The sequence below is a fragment of the Pleurodeles waltl genome, chromosome 1_1 (genome assembly GCF_031143425.1).
Source record: "Pleurodeles waltl isolate 20211129_DDA chromosome 1_1, aPleWal1.hap1.20221129, whole genome shotgun sequence".
Lineage (NCBI taxonomy): Eukaryota > Metazoa > Chordata > Amphibia > Caudata > Salamandridae > Pleurodeles > Pleurodeles waltl.
The window spans coordinates 1,001,125,029-1,001,138,661 of NC_090436.1; positions in this window are offsets into that span (position 1 = coordinate 1,001,125,029).

Genomic DNA, 13,633 nt, shown 5'->3' on the forward strand with positions numbered 1-13,633 from the left:
GCAGTTGGATGTGATTTAGCGAAAGGGATGTCCTCTATCAGGATCGGAAAGTCAGCATGCGTGCTTCTCTTGAGGTAGGGTCCTCATGCGGGCCTATCCTTTGCCAGCTTCACCTCGCTAAGGATAGTAAGCACTACACAAATGCAAAACTAAAGCAAGGGGCTATAGGATTAGTCATTATTTCGAGTTAGGGAACACTACATCGTAGGAAGCCATCATCTCACTGGAATCACACTGTGTGCAGTGCACACTCCCTAATCTGTCACCTTACGTGAATAATCATGTTTACTAAATGCAGTCTTGAGACCAAGTGGCAGGATTAAGGGGCTGCAATGAGCAGAAATACTACATGTTTTCAAAAGTCTGTCAGTGCTACAATCGCTTCTGACCAAACGCAGGTTCAGAAGTGATGTGCTCTACCGATTTAAGCATTCCCTGCAGCAGTATCTTTGTAAAGATTCGCTACAAAGATTACCTTCTGTGGTCGTCTCTCTCCCTCCAACCCATTGAGGGTCATTGACTAGCTCTCTACTGCCTGCAGGATTCCACAACAGGCGCTACTTTCATTTGAGTGAAATGTCTTTGCTAATTTTACAGTTCAAATGAACATGTTGGCGCTGTTACATTCTTTGGCATTGACAAGTGATGTGGTGTCCCTGCATTTTAGAAATCCGGCCGTTTAAAGACTCTTTATCTGTTTCTTTCTTTGAATTTTTTACACATCACCCAATACGTTGCCTTTAGCCTCCTTAAAACGCTTTGTGACAGAATCAACACACTGTGTCACTACATACAGCTGAATAAGTTATTCTGTAACCTTTGAGAGCGCATTGGGTGGAAGAAATGTCTTGATTCATGATGTAGGGTCTGGATGTGCTGGCAGGTTGGTCATTTTTTATATTGTCATCTATTTTTTTAATTAATACCCATGTTCACTTCCATTGGGTTTAAGGTGGATAGAGATGAATGTAGTGGAGTAGAGTTAGAGGGGTTGGCGTTTGGGGATTATTTGCAAATGTCTCCCTGGCTTTTTCCTGTTTTTGCTTACAAGAATATTAATAGGTCCTCACTGTGCTGTTGGGTTGAGCAGGGGATATTTCTTGAAGATTCTGGGCTCATCAGATCAAACACCTTTTTTGTAATATTTGCCAAGATTGGTTGTCTGATGCATTGAAGCATTTGGTCAGTGTTCCTTCTTAACTTTGTATTAGATTTCCTGTGTATTTTGTAACTTATCTTATTAAAAGTGCTGTTGTTGGCAGTAGCTCACTGAACTATGACTTGCATTATATATTTGATTCTTTGCCTTCTTCTGCTTAGAGAACTGACTTTGTTGAGTGCCCTGTGCTTTTTAATGGAGAGTTTCTTATATTTCCTGTGTTATTTTCAATCTGTTGGTGTTAGTGTTTTGTAGGTAAGAAAGTCGTGATTGTTTCCTTTAAAGCTGCATAAAACAAATGTGGGCGGGCCAGTATTTATTGCTTGGCTGATGGTAAATAAAGTATTGTCACAAAGAACATGTTTGTCTGTCACCACCAAGAAAAGCTCGTGGTGGGGAGCAAGAAAAGAACAATAATGACCTCCACACCTTGGGAGAAAATTCTCAGGATCTGGGAAGTCATTCGTTTTTTTTTTTTTTTTTTAATAAACTCCAACTTTGGGAGTTTGTTTCTGAAAAACAAAAACAAAAAAATCAAAAGTTTACTGGATGGTCATCAAAACCAGTGGTTCGCTTCTATGTACAGAGGTGACAATTGGGTCAAGTTGGTGCACTATATATCATCAAAATGATAGAAGTAATGCCCTCCGCATCCTGATGGACACTACACAATTTGCCAAACACTAAATCAAGCCCTATGTCATGAAACATACAATTCTACATTACAGAATTTACATTTTTTGTATTCCCCTCAAGGATATCATTTATGCAGGTATCTTGGTTGACCACATACACTAATCTAATCCGATGCTGTGCATTGCTTTAAATGTAAAGGGACTTTAAATAAAAGTTTAAAAGGGCATCAAATTGTGGTTTCTAGAATTTTAAATTACAGCAACTGGCAATGCTAATAAAACTAGTAGTACGCTATGTTGTAATTTAAAATGCTTTACGTATATAAACAGTTTCAATAATTGCTATCCACAGTGATTGTCATCCCAAATAACCTTAGATATTACAACAGAGATGTTGAAGTTTACATGGCAGTGTGGTAAGAACAACCTAGTTAGGTAGAGGAAGTCCAGAATATACAGGCTGCTAATATAATTACAGGCACAGGTGACTTAAACATGAGATTAGGTAGTGTCCTTAAAAACGAGGAGGTAGAATTAGTCAAAGAGGAAGTATTGGGAGCACCTGGTGTGGCAATAATGGATTACAGAAACAAAACAATCTGCAAACTCAAGTTATTTACAAATTGCAACAGATAAATGTTCGATGTAAGGGTATACAACACCAAATATCTGTCTGTTTTTCACATTTTAATTTTTCTGGGTCACCCTGTGTGGTTGCTGGCTGGATGGTATACTCAAAGTGTACCTTCAACCGTGGACAAAGGGGATAACCCTTCCTCACAAAGCCATATATTGACTGATGCTTGGCGTCAGTGGTTTGTAGTCTGGGGTACATGCCTCTTTTACGACAGTTGTGCTCTGAGTACAGACTACACACTATAGCTGTGAAAATCTGTTTAGATTCACAAAACCTGGGTTCTCCTCTCTACCAGTTTTATCATTTTTTTGTGGGTTCATATTTACATGGTGTATGTATCAGATCACTTGTCTCACTAATACATAAATTCAACCATATCACTCGTAGTCATGCCAGGCTGTATTAACTCCCTATTGTTGATTGAGTAAAGTTCAAGCTGGGTTGTTTGGACTACAAAGTGGTTCATCTGAACTCCCTCTTCTACTCCTCCAGCGTACTCAAACAGTAAGGCTGCTCTAGAATCTCGAGAAGCTAAAATAACCTCCTTGTGGAGCGACCCTGTTTCAAAATGGGTCATTCTCAAAATCCGTCTTTCTCAGGAACAAGTTTCATTCGTTGGTACTTTCTCCTGCCAGACTTAAGAATGAAATCCACACCGATGACTTTCCACAAACACCTAAATGTACATTTATACTGGGTGTAACTGACTCATTAGAGACTTACAGTTGTTTCGGAATCGATCGTGCTTACCACTTACATTTCCACTTGGCCTCTCCTTCTTTCTATTTCTTTTTCTCGTCTATTCTATATTCCCCTCCTTTTCCACTATGACTTATTCCCCTTTCTCTCCCTAGTCTCATGTTCCAATCTCACCACTTCTTTACTTTCACTCCTGTCTTATCTTTCTTCCCTCTATTTCACATCTTCACCGTCTTCATCCTCTTCCTCTACTTTTCACTCTTTCCCTACCTCTTCTCTCCCCAACTCTGCCGTCAATCCCCTTCCACTTTCGCACTCCCTCTTCAGCTCTCACTCCCCTCCTAACTTTCTCTCCCTCAGCAGCAGCCATCTGTTTGTTGGAGTAAGGGAGCATGCGTTTTGTGTCTCTCTTAAAACACAGCTCAAGTCAGATGTAGCCCTCTCTCCTGCCTCTCTTAGGCACCCCTTCCTCGCTCTCTGCTCCACTTCCCACTCACTCCTCTCTGCTTTTTCCAACTCTCTGTTCTCTCTCCTCCTCTTCCCTCTTTTTCTCGTTCGCCTCTGCTTGCCCCTCCTCTCTTCCATCCCACTCCCTTCAACCTCTCTCAGTACTCCGTCCTTGCCCTCTCCCTATACTACGCACTCACTCTTCCTCTGTTCTCCGTTTCTTCCCCTCTTCCCTTTCTCTTGCTGTCCCTCCCCCTACTGCTCCTTTACTCTTGTTCTGTTCTATCTCACCTCCTTCACCTGCCCCGCTACCCTCTCACTGGTATACATTTCTACTACACTCTAGCCCTCTTTTTCATCTCCTCCTCCCCCATCGTTTCCACTCTAACTCCTCCTTCTACGCCAAACCGGGCAAGAGACACATTTTTCCAGCCCCTCTGTCCTTTGACTCCGTGATAGACACCTCAGCGGTGCAGCCAGCCTGGGAGCTTCTTAGAGGACCAGGAGACTGCTCAGCCTTCACATCAGTCACCTCACTGGTACTTACATCAGAACTGACTGAACATGTCAAGTCCACAGCTCGGCCCATAGCTCCAGGATCAATGTGATGCTCAAATGGCTCACTTCAAGGCACCCATGACTGCTTGCTCGTAAGGCCAGGATGATCAGATAATGGGGGAAAAGGAGTAGGGTAGGTATCAATGGGGAAGGAACTGTGTAACATCAAGGATAGTGAGTTAGCTTACCCCAGACCTTTGACTCACCTCCCACCGGTATATGGTTATTAACTTGAGACATCACCCTATTACATCACCCACTCTGTCTGGGTTACATTATCACGTGCATATGGGTACAGACTTTGTTCAGCAATTTATTTATTTTTTTGCTTTTTCATATAGCACAAATTCCACCCGAAGGTATGGAGCACTTTACATGAGCACCAGTTACATTACACAAGAGCACATTCAGTTTTTGGTAGGCATGGGGAGATTAAGGGGCATATTTACGAAAAATGGCACCTCACACAGTATAGTACCTCTTTACTTGCACCCCTTAGTGCCCCCCTAGTGCTACCATGTGTGCGCCGTATTTAAAATTCTGCGCACCATGACATTAGTTAGGGGACTAACGTCAGTATTTTTAACACTAGTCCTCTGGCCCTTTGCAGGAATGGCGTAAAAAATTCTGCAGATAATCCTGTGGAGCACCCAGAGGCCCATTATAATCAACGGAAGTCTCCTTTTAATGCAGGTGTTAAAAATGCCGAAAAAAGTGGTGCAAGGAAATCTCCTAGATTTCCTTGCATAATTTCCCCCCCCCCCATTGGGGGAATGCCCCCTTTTCATACATTATGCCGGGCGCAGGCATAATGTAGCGCAAAGGGTTACAAAGTGGCGCAATGCATGCATTGCACCACTTTGTGAATATGGCACAGCGTTTTTGGCCTTTTAAAGCCACATTAGCATCAACAAAATTATGCTAATGTGGTGTTGGAATGGTGCTACGAGCTTTTAAATATGCCCCTAAGTGATTTGCCCAGAATCACAGGATGCTGAGGCGACGCCACAAATGGAAGGGAGGCTGTTCTGGCCATTACGCCACATCCTCGCCCAAGCGAATGTAGACTGTGTGCTCGGCTACTGATACCATAATGCAACATGCACATATTAGATAAACACCCCAAGCTTGTGTAAAGGAGTCATCAGCCACGTGGTATTTTTGCCTCTGAAGAATCGACTGTAAGCCTCAAAGATTTACTTCACTCTGCATCAGTACATCATTGTAACTGCAATCGTTATGTGAAACTAATTATATAAATCCTTAATTGACACCAGCAGTATGGTTTTCAGTTCACCACAACTTAAACATCCAGAAGGTTTTATAGTCTACAATTTACTGTCTATCGTCACATAAATGCCAAAGATTTGGTAGTCTAAGACTGCTGTGCCATATTTGCCAACTATAGACGCATAGAGCCTACAACTAAACTATTGATGTAAAGCTTTAGCATCACAGACATTCCTACCAGTAGTCAGTGAGCACAAACATATATTGTCTGCTGTCCTGGACAAATGAGAACGGCTTCAGCAACATGAGCTGAAGAAAACTAATTTCAGTACTTCTTCTGGGAGACCTTAAAATACTGCGCAACATGCTCATGGGTGGTTCTTCACTCAACCTCTGGGATTTGCAGCTGTTTCAATGTCGGCCGTAGCAACACCACCAATTCCAGGCTCTAGGGGCCCAAAGTGTTTCTCGCTACAGTAGTGGCGGAATGAAACTTAAGGGCCCCCCCCCATGCAAAGTCCCTTTAGGGGGCACTTCCTACCTTGACCCAGGTAGGGACCAGCCTCCCGTTCACTGTGAATTGTGCTGAGGGCCCCCCTGGAGATTGCCCCCACCTCAGGGGCTGCAGTGGCCTTTGTTACACCACAGCATTTCCTTCCAAAGTGTAGCCGACTACCACAACACAGATCCTATTCCCAAGTGGCAGTGGGCCAACCCTGGGAACTAATCTCATAACTGCTGATGATAATATGGACCTTTAACTCCTGACAGAGCATATTTACAGTCACATCTCAGTGCAAATGTCGCCCCTTGCCAGAGTATTTTATGGGTTAAATAAAGGACTGTTTTACTTAGGTATACCATGTGAGATATGCTTCTCTTCCCTGGGACTCCAGTGCTGTACTATAACACCCCTGGCTTCAGGCAAGTCGATAGGAGTGGAGCTACTGCCCCCATCATAGATTCAAAAAGTATTTTTCCACGGCCAGGACAGAGCATAGAGGGTTGAGTAGACTACTCACTCTACTGGAGAAGGGTCCATGCCCTATAGTTCCATTCCAATCCCAATCCCTAGAGATCGGAGCTTACCAAACTGGAATATGGCTCACTAGGTAAGACTCTGTGGGTAAATGCAGCTCTGTGTAAGGCCCTGACTTGATGGAGGACTGAGGAACAGCTATATCTCACTTGAGCTGTGCTTGAACAGAGACACAGAACTCACTTCATTATACCAACTTAATAGAGGTTTGCTGCTGTGACCCATTGGCCAAGCAAGACTGGGTTGGTATCCATCAGCCATGAAGTTGGGCCTTGGTGGCTCTTACTTCTGCATACCTGGGTGAGGTTCCCCAGAGATATTCAGACACTGCCTCAGAGATTTTTCCCAGTTGTTCACCAACCCCTGAGATGATGACTTTGCACCAGATTGTGACTACTTGGTCCGTGTTGAGGTCACAGATTTCTTTCTTCCACATGTTTGTCCCTTTTTGACAGGTGCTAATGCCCACAACATAACCCTTTCTTTATTCCTTCGTGGAGACGTGTTGGGATGTCTGCCTACAACATCTCTGACTTCACTGACTGAACCTGTTTAAGAATTTCTTGTTAGGTTGAGGAAAATGCTGCTTCTCTCACTTCTTGTAGTGATGAGGCAAAATCTGGAAACATTGTTGGATTTAGAAATGCATTTGTTAAGTTAAATCAGATCATGAACATCTCTAAGAGAGGCATTGACAACATTGTTTAGGGTAGCAGCCAACACACAGGCTAACTATAGCATGAGTCCACCAGGAATCTACCATCAAAACAGTAAGTCACTTCAGAGCTCTTCATAACACCCTCAACGTTCCTTCTCGAATTGAGGTTAAACAAGAACAAACAATGAGAATTTGCATCAGCGTGTGACCAATCTCCAAACGGACATGGGCATGCCTTGTGATGCAGACCAAATAGTAAGTGTTTTATTTTTTAAAGAGAAGTCTACTCATGGAAACAGTCCTGCAGAACCAAAAAATGTGGAACATGTAATAAAGCTGTCCAAATGGTGGAAAATCTACAACAGACTCATAGGGCTAGCAGTGCCATTATTTTGACTCTAAAAAAGTTAGCCCTTGAGTTGGTAATATCCTTTCTGTGCTTTTTGCTGGGGTCTGCCAGGTTAATTTTTGAACTACCTCTAAGGGAATTTAATAATGTTTTTTTTGCTGTTTCCAGAATTGCAATTTCTGGCATCTAAGGTTCTTGGGAACCAGAAGTTGGAGATTTGCTTTCCCCCTAAAATATGAGGAGTAGTGGAAGGATGTAATGGAAGCATAAGAACTGGAATGCCAGCGAAAATTAGAGGATCCATGGCGAAATAGTATTGTTATCTGGGGAATTTAGGAGATTACCTAGCATTAGACTAGAGACTGTTGTTTATTCTTCCTGTGTTGCTTGTGTATCATTGAATAGTTTGCCTGAATATTGCTAACAGTTTATGATTTTTGTAATGAATTTGTGCTCTTCGTGTCTATTTAATATCTAATATGTAAGTCTTTTATATTTCATATGTATAAGATTAATAATTCATTTCTTGTGGTTTTCAGGACGAGCAGAGCAGCACGCAAGCGCTGCTTTTTGGATGAGTTGGCATGTATCTGGGCTTTTAACAACGCCCACTTCCTGCCCATCACTACCACTCATTCGCTGGCTTGCCCTTCAAAAATCCATTGATGACATTGGTAAATGGTTTATGTTTGTCCCTCCTTGAGAAGGTTTTGTTACCGCCTTGGCTATCAACCCTGTTACATGGCTAATTGAACTTTTGCCGATAAGTTTGACTGTGAGCAAACTTCTTTTTCCTTTTGTGTGACTCTTCACGCTGATGCTCATGGCAGCCATGGTGCTTTGAATTGGCTCGCTTACGTGAAACTGTTTTATGTTTCATTTTAAATTTATGTGGCAAGAAATGTCCGGTTAGGAGTTTCCAACGCTAATATCACTGTGAGACCCATTGCATTACAAATGCTTGTTCTATTTGCCTCCACTCTCAATAAAAAAAGTTAAAAACAAGGAGAACCCTATGTTTAACTTTTTCTTCTTCTTGGTTCACCTTCATTTCAAGGAGGACAACTTTATCAGCTGAAAATGTAAAGATTATCGGCCTCAATTGGAGATGTAAGACAGCAGTGCAGTTGCATAAAATCATTTGGTACGACACGTGGTCCTCAGCTCATGTAGTGGAAGAGGAACAGGTTTGTTTCCAGCAACACAGCCAACATAAACGGTCCCTCTTCTACACATCTGCTAAAAAGAAATGCCGTCCTAAGGGCCACCCTATATAGAGTAGTCATAATTATTTGTTCTCATATAGTGCCCTGTGTACCATTTCTGTCCCCGGCCTAAAAATGTGAAAATGTCCTCTATGCTCTGTGTGAAAATTATTAGTCAATGATTATGGGGGGAGAGGGGAAACTCCATTCCCTGTGGAAAGATAATTTTTCTTAGGGATCAGAATTCAGAATAATGCATTCATTACTGTTCCCATAAACTCCTCAGTCCCACTGCCACATTTTAGCAGGTCCAATTTTGGGATTTTATTACAGAAAATAATATGCAGTAAGTTCTGATACTTGTAGAATTGCACACAGAAACACAATAAGTCAGGTAATACCCACTTTTTAAAGGAAAGCTAAGAATGTGAGGTATTTATTGCACCTAGTAAATATTGGACCCTGTGGTAATAGTATTTGCTGAGTGCCCTGAATAGTTTACCTTTTACAGACACCCTTATAATTATTCCTTAGTGACATCAGGGACATTTATTTGTTATTTTTCAAAATCAACCCTTCCCGTCTCCCCCATCCCATTTCGGGGAGACTGGTCTCCTCCTTCACCATAGTATGATAGGTTCGCTGCCCATGTCTGTTTTTGCTGAATTTCGTCCGTGACATGTCAGTGAACGTTATTTTGGCAAAATGACCCTTGCCAAGCTTGTGTGAAAACTAAAGGGGGGGACAAGAAGCAGCTTGTCAAGAATGAGCAGTAAGTCTCTGCCATATGCTTGCAGTATTCACTCAAAAACACTCCCGCACTTAATATAAGGTGATTTAACCACACACGACCAGATTAAAAATGTATTATAAGGAGAGGGAAACTAAATAGCCAAAAGAGAGCAATCACTCAAACCAAGGGGACAGGATTACTGAAACAGAAACAACAATAAAGTTCCCCTGGGAATTGGTGAAATAACAAAATATCGTTCAATCCACAATAACACGTTCAAATTTGAACCTGAGTCAAATGGGAAAAAGTAACTTGGATTTCACCTAGATAAAAAGTGTTTTATTACATTTATATATTTTTACCTTTTTATATGTAATTTATTAAAACGTATGCATGCTAAACACAGTAAAACATAATCACAGAAAAATGTAAAACAGACACATTCACCAGAGTTTCAAAAACAATCATATCTCCACTAATACACCATTGCACAATTATGAACTACTTTTTCATATAAAATTGTTCAGTGCTGGAAGATTGTGAAAACGAGCTCGTTTATGTGGTTCAGTGGGATGATCTTATTCAGTCCACCTTCTTCAGGATATTTAAGTACTTTAGCCTTCCATTAGTTAGATGAATAAATTTCATAACTATCAAAAATAGTTGTTTAGTTATTTTTCTAGCTGTACCCATTCCAGAGATACAGCATTCATATTTTAATCTGTACACTGGTTTCCTACATGGAGCAGCTTTGCCTGTCACTGTGAAAATAGTTTGTAGGTGTTAGTCTTTGTAAGGATGTCAACATAAATCTCTACATATCCTACTTTTAAAAACCATGCATCCTGCATTGTGGACTAAAGATCTATGTAGCGATAATTTATTAACATTAAAAATAGAGGTTTTTGCTTGTCCAAGGATCTATTATGACAGGTCGAAATGCAGTTTTTAAACTGTTACAGTCAGGCTACAATAGTAGGCCTGAAGCCAAGTTAGCACTACTAATGTACTAGATGGTACAACAGTGCTACAGTCCACTAGTGGCATTTGATTTATAGGCACTGTCAGCATTCTGTACCAAATAATAAGGACTTATAGAAAAGCTAAATATAGCAATTAGGAGTATACAAATTTAACCATGTTAAAAAGGAAAGCACAGGCACTTTGCTACTGCCTACAAAGAGTAAACTTCACAAAGCTCTACAGTAGGATTGAGCAGAAAGGTAAAAAATCCAGGATGACTATACAGAAAAGGCAGATTTCCTACAATTACACTATTCAATGAAATGAAAACCGAGAGTGTTGGAACTACAAAAATTACATAGGATCAAAAGAAGTATCTATATCATCTATACACCTGGACCCTTGCACAGAACCATGTGATTCTTGAATGCTGTGCCACAAGGCAAGTTTGCAGCACTGTAACTGTAAATAGGCGTTCATATTTGATGCAGTAGCCCCACACCCAGTTTTAAAGTGTGAAACATTGACACGTGAGAGCACCGCATTAACTGAATCCCTAATTAACTAATATTACTTGGATCTTGATTTTCCCGTTTGTACCTAAGAAAGAACTTTGAAGAAGGTGCTAGAACTGGAATTTTGGAGCTGATGAGTAGTACGTCCTCAACATTGACAAGCATGGTTGAGTGCCACAGGAATGCAAGTGAAGTGTTGGCATCCGCTAGTTTGCATTCAGAAGAACTGGCACCTGAAAACATGCTGCTGCCTCCTGCCAAGAAGTCTCCCAGATAAGCAGGGCATTCTAGTCCAAGTATGGGTTTCAAAATGTTTGACACACAAGATCCACATGGACAAGGACATGACAGCTGGCCTGAGGATGGAAGTGTTGGTTTCTTTGGAACATGGGTACCATACGAGGAGTTTTAGCTCCATCTTATCAGGAAGTGGGTGGCACAGTACAGATCTTATAGCAATAAAACACTTAATTGAAATGTTTTTTGAACACAAGAAAACAGGATTGGTACTTCAGGGTGTGCAATGTCACTTTTCACACTCCATGATGTTTTACTGATTTGACATCATTGGTAATGACAATTGTAAACCAATTGCAATAACAACTTTTACTGAATTGAAAGAATCACTGGTTACAGGAAGAGCTGACCAAGTGGCAACCTTTGGTAGTGGAAAATGTTTACCACTAAATCTTTGCTTGATGTCATACATACCTTAAGATACATGCCCAGGTGGGCCCCAGGGGACGGGCGGGAACTGCCCTAAGAGCCTTAGGGGGTTTGGGAGGGGAAAAGAAGGGTGTAGTGATGCAGTTGGCGACTTGTGTGCCTCATCATGTCACCAAACACGGGGCATGGTGGAAACCCTTTTCTCTGTGCGCCTCAAAGGAAAAGAATGTAGGGCACAGATGTTCCCTCAGAATTGGAGGTAGACTGAATGCTACAACTGTTGGGGGTGGTGGGACACCCTTTCCCCTGCCCATCCAACTGGAGAAATGGAGACATGCAGTGAGAGGCCACACATCCCGGTCTCAGAGGCAAATACAGCCCATTTCTTTTGGCATGTAAGGATACCTCAGGAAAGGGAGCACTGAGGGCTGGCGGTGTCTTTCGAGATCAGTGAGACAGAAAAAAGTAAAGGCTTATAAATGACTGGAGGAGGTACATGCTGACTTTATATTTGCGGTGCAAGAGTGGCCTGGCATGTTGGATTGGCCTAACAAAAAGGTGGCACCAGCAATTACCAAGGAAAGAGTTGGGAGTGCAGGTGAGCCAGCCTTGGGACAAGAGGACTCTGTGCAGGAGCCACAAGAGCACATGGTGGCAGAGGTCAGGATCTGTGCATCTTATGAACACCCTCTTCCAGGGACTTAGATGAGGTGACCAGAAGGGAGGAGCTACAGGGTTGGTGGCAAAAAGAGACCCAGGCCCAACTTCTGTCCATAAAAAGAGTGGAGTGGAGGAAAAAGTTATGAGAATGAGGCAGCCCTCTCCAAGAGCAGCCCCTGTCCAGAATCACAATCCTAAGGGGTATCTGGCTCAGGATCGCCACCTCTAGTGGATTTGTGACCTACGTTGGACAGGGATCTGTGTCTAGTCAGTGGCTGGGTGAAAGATTGAACACTGACACAAAAGAACAAAGGGACAGAGCAGGAGAATGGAGGGGTGCAGGTACAAGAGAGAAGAGGTGTGTGATGAGGATAGATGGGTCTTTATGGCAGATGAGCACAGGGCTGCTCCCAGATTGATTGTGGTAAGGTCCAGAATTAATTAACAAGGACAAAGGGCACCAGAGGAGTGCAAGGGTGTGGTGAAACTGGGTGAAGAGGAGGAAGAGGTGAGTAGCATAATATGGATGTGATAGAAGATGAAATTATAGGGACAAAGAGAAGAGGCAGAAGCAAAGGGAAATATGCAGGAGTACTATTGGAGAACAGAGTGAAAACACAGAGGGAATAGAGTTGAGAGTGCAGAGATAGGAGGGTGACAGGGTAGTGTGGTGGAGTGATAAGTCCAGTGAAGAGTGTGCTAGGAGCAGAGAGAAATATCATTGGACAGAAATAAGAAGAGGGTGTGGTAGAGCAGCAGAAGACAAATTTCCAAGGAGCTCTGATAGTTCCAGGAGGAGGAGGAATGAGCAGGAGGCTGAGTAATGGGATATATCGGCAGATATATAGTACAACAGAGCAAACAGGAGAGATGATGTAAGTAGGAATGAGGAAGGCAATCATATAAAATGCGCAATGGATGATCAGGGTGTGGAAATGTTTAGTATGCAGTGGGCATGGCGTATGAGATGGGAGAGATGGATGTTGCATAGTTGTAGGTTGGTGGCCAGTGAGGCTCAAACTGAGAGCACAGAGTTAATGAGAATTTGGGATGAGAACTAGAGAACTAGTTGGAATTGGGGTGAAAGAGGGTAACAGAGGTAAGACATGCAGACTTCCAGGGTGATGTGTAAGGAAGGAGACAGACGTCAGAGAAGGAGTAAGATTAACTAAAGAAAGCGGAGCGGTGATTATAAACCAGTGCAGAAGAGCCAGTGGCTGGAAAGGTCTGCACATAGTTGTAACAAATCCACTTGGTCTCCTACTTGAAAGCATAAAAAAGAAACTAGAAGAGCATGAATATGTAGACCTATTTAAGATGGTACATAGGGAATTCAAGCCTAAAGAGGAATCAAAAGATGAACAGTCGGAGAAGCGTCAAAGGGTCCCCATGAATATTGATACTTGGATGGTGGCATTCACCTTTTATGCAAGCATACTTTGTGAAATGTTACCTGAGAATAGTGTGGCACTATATCACA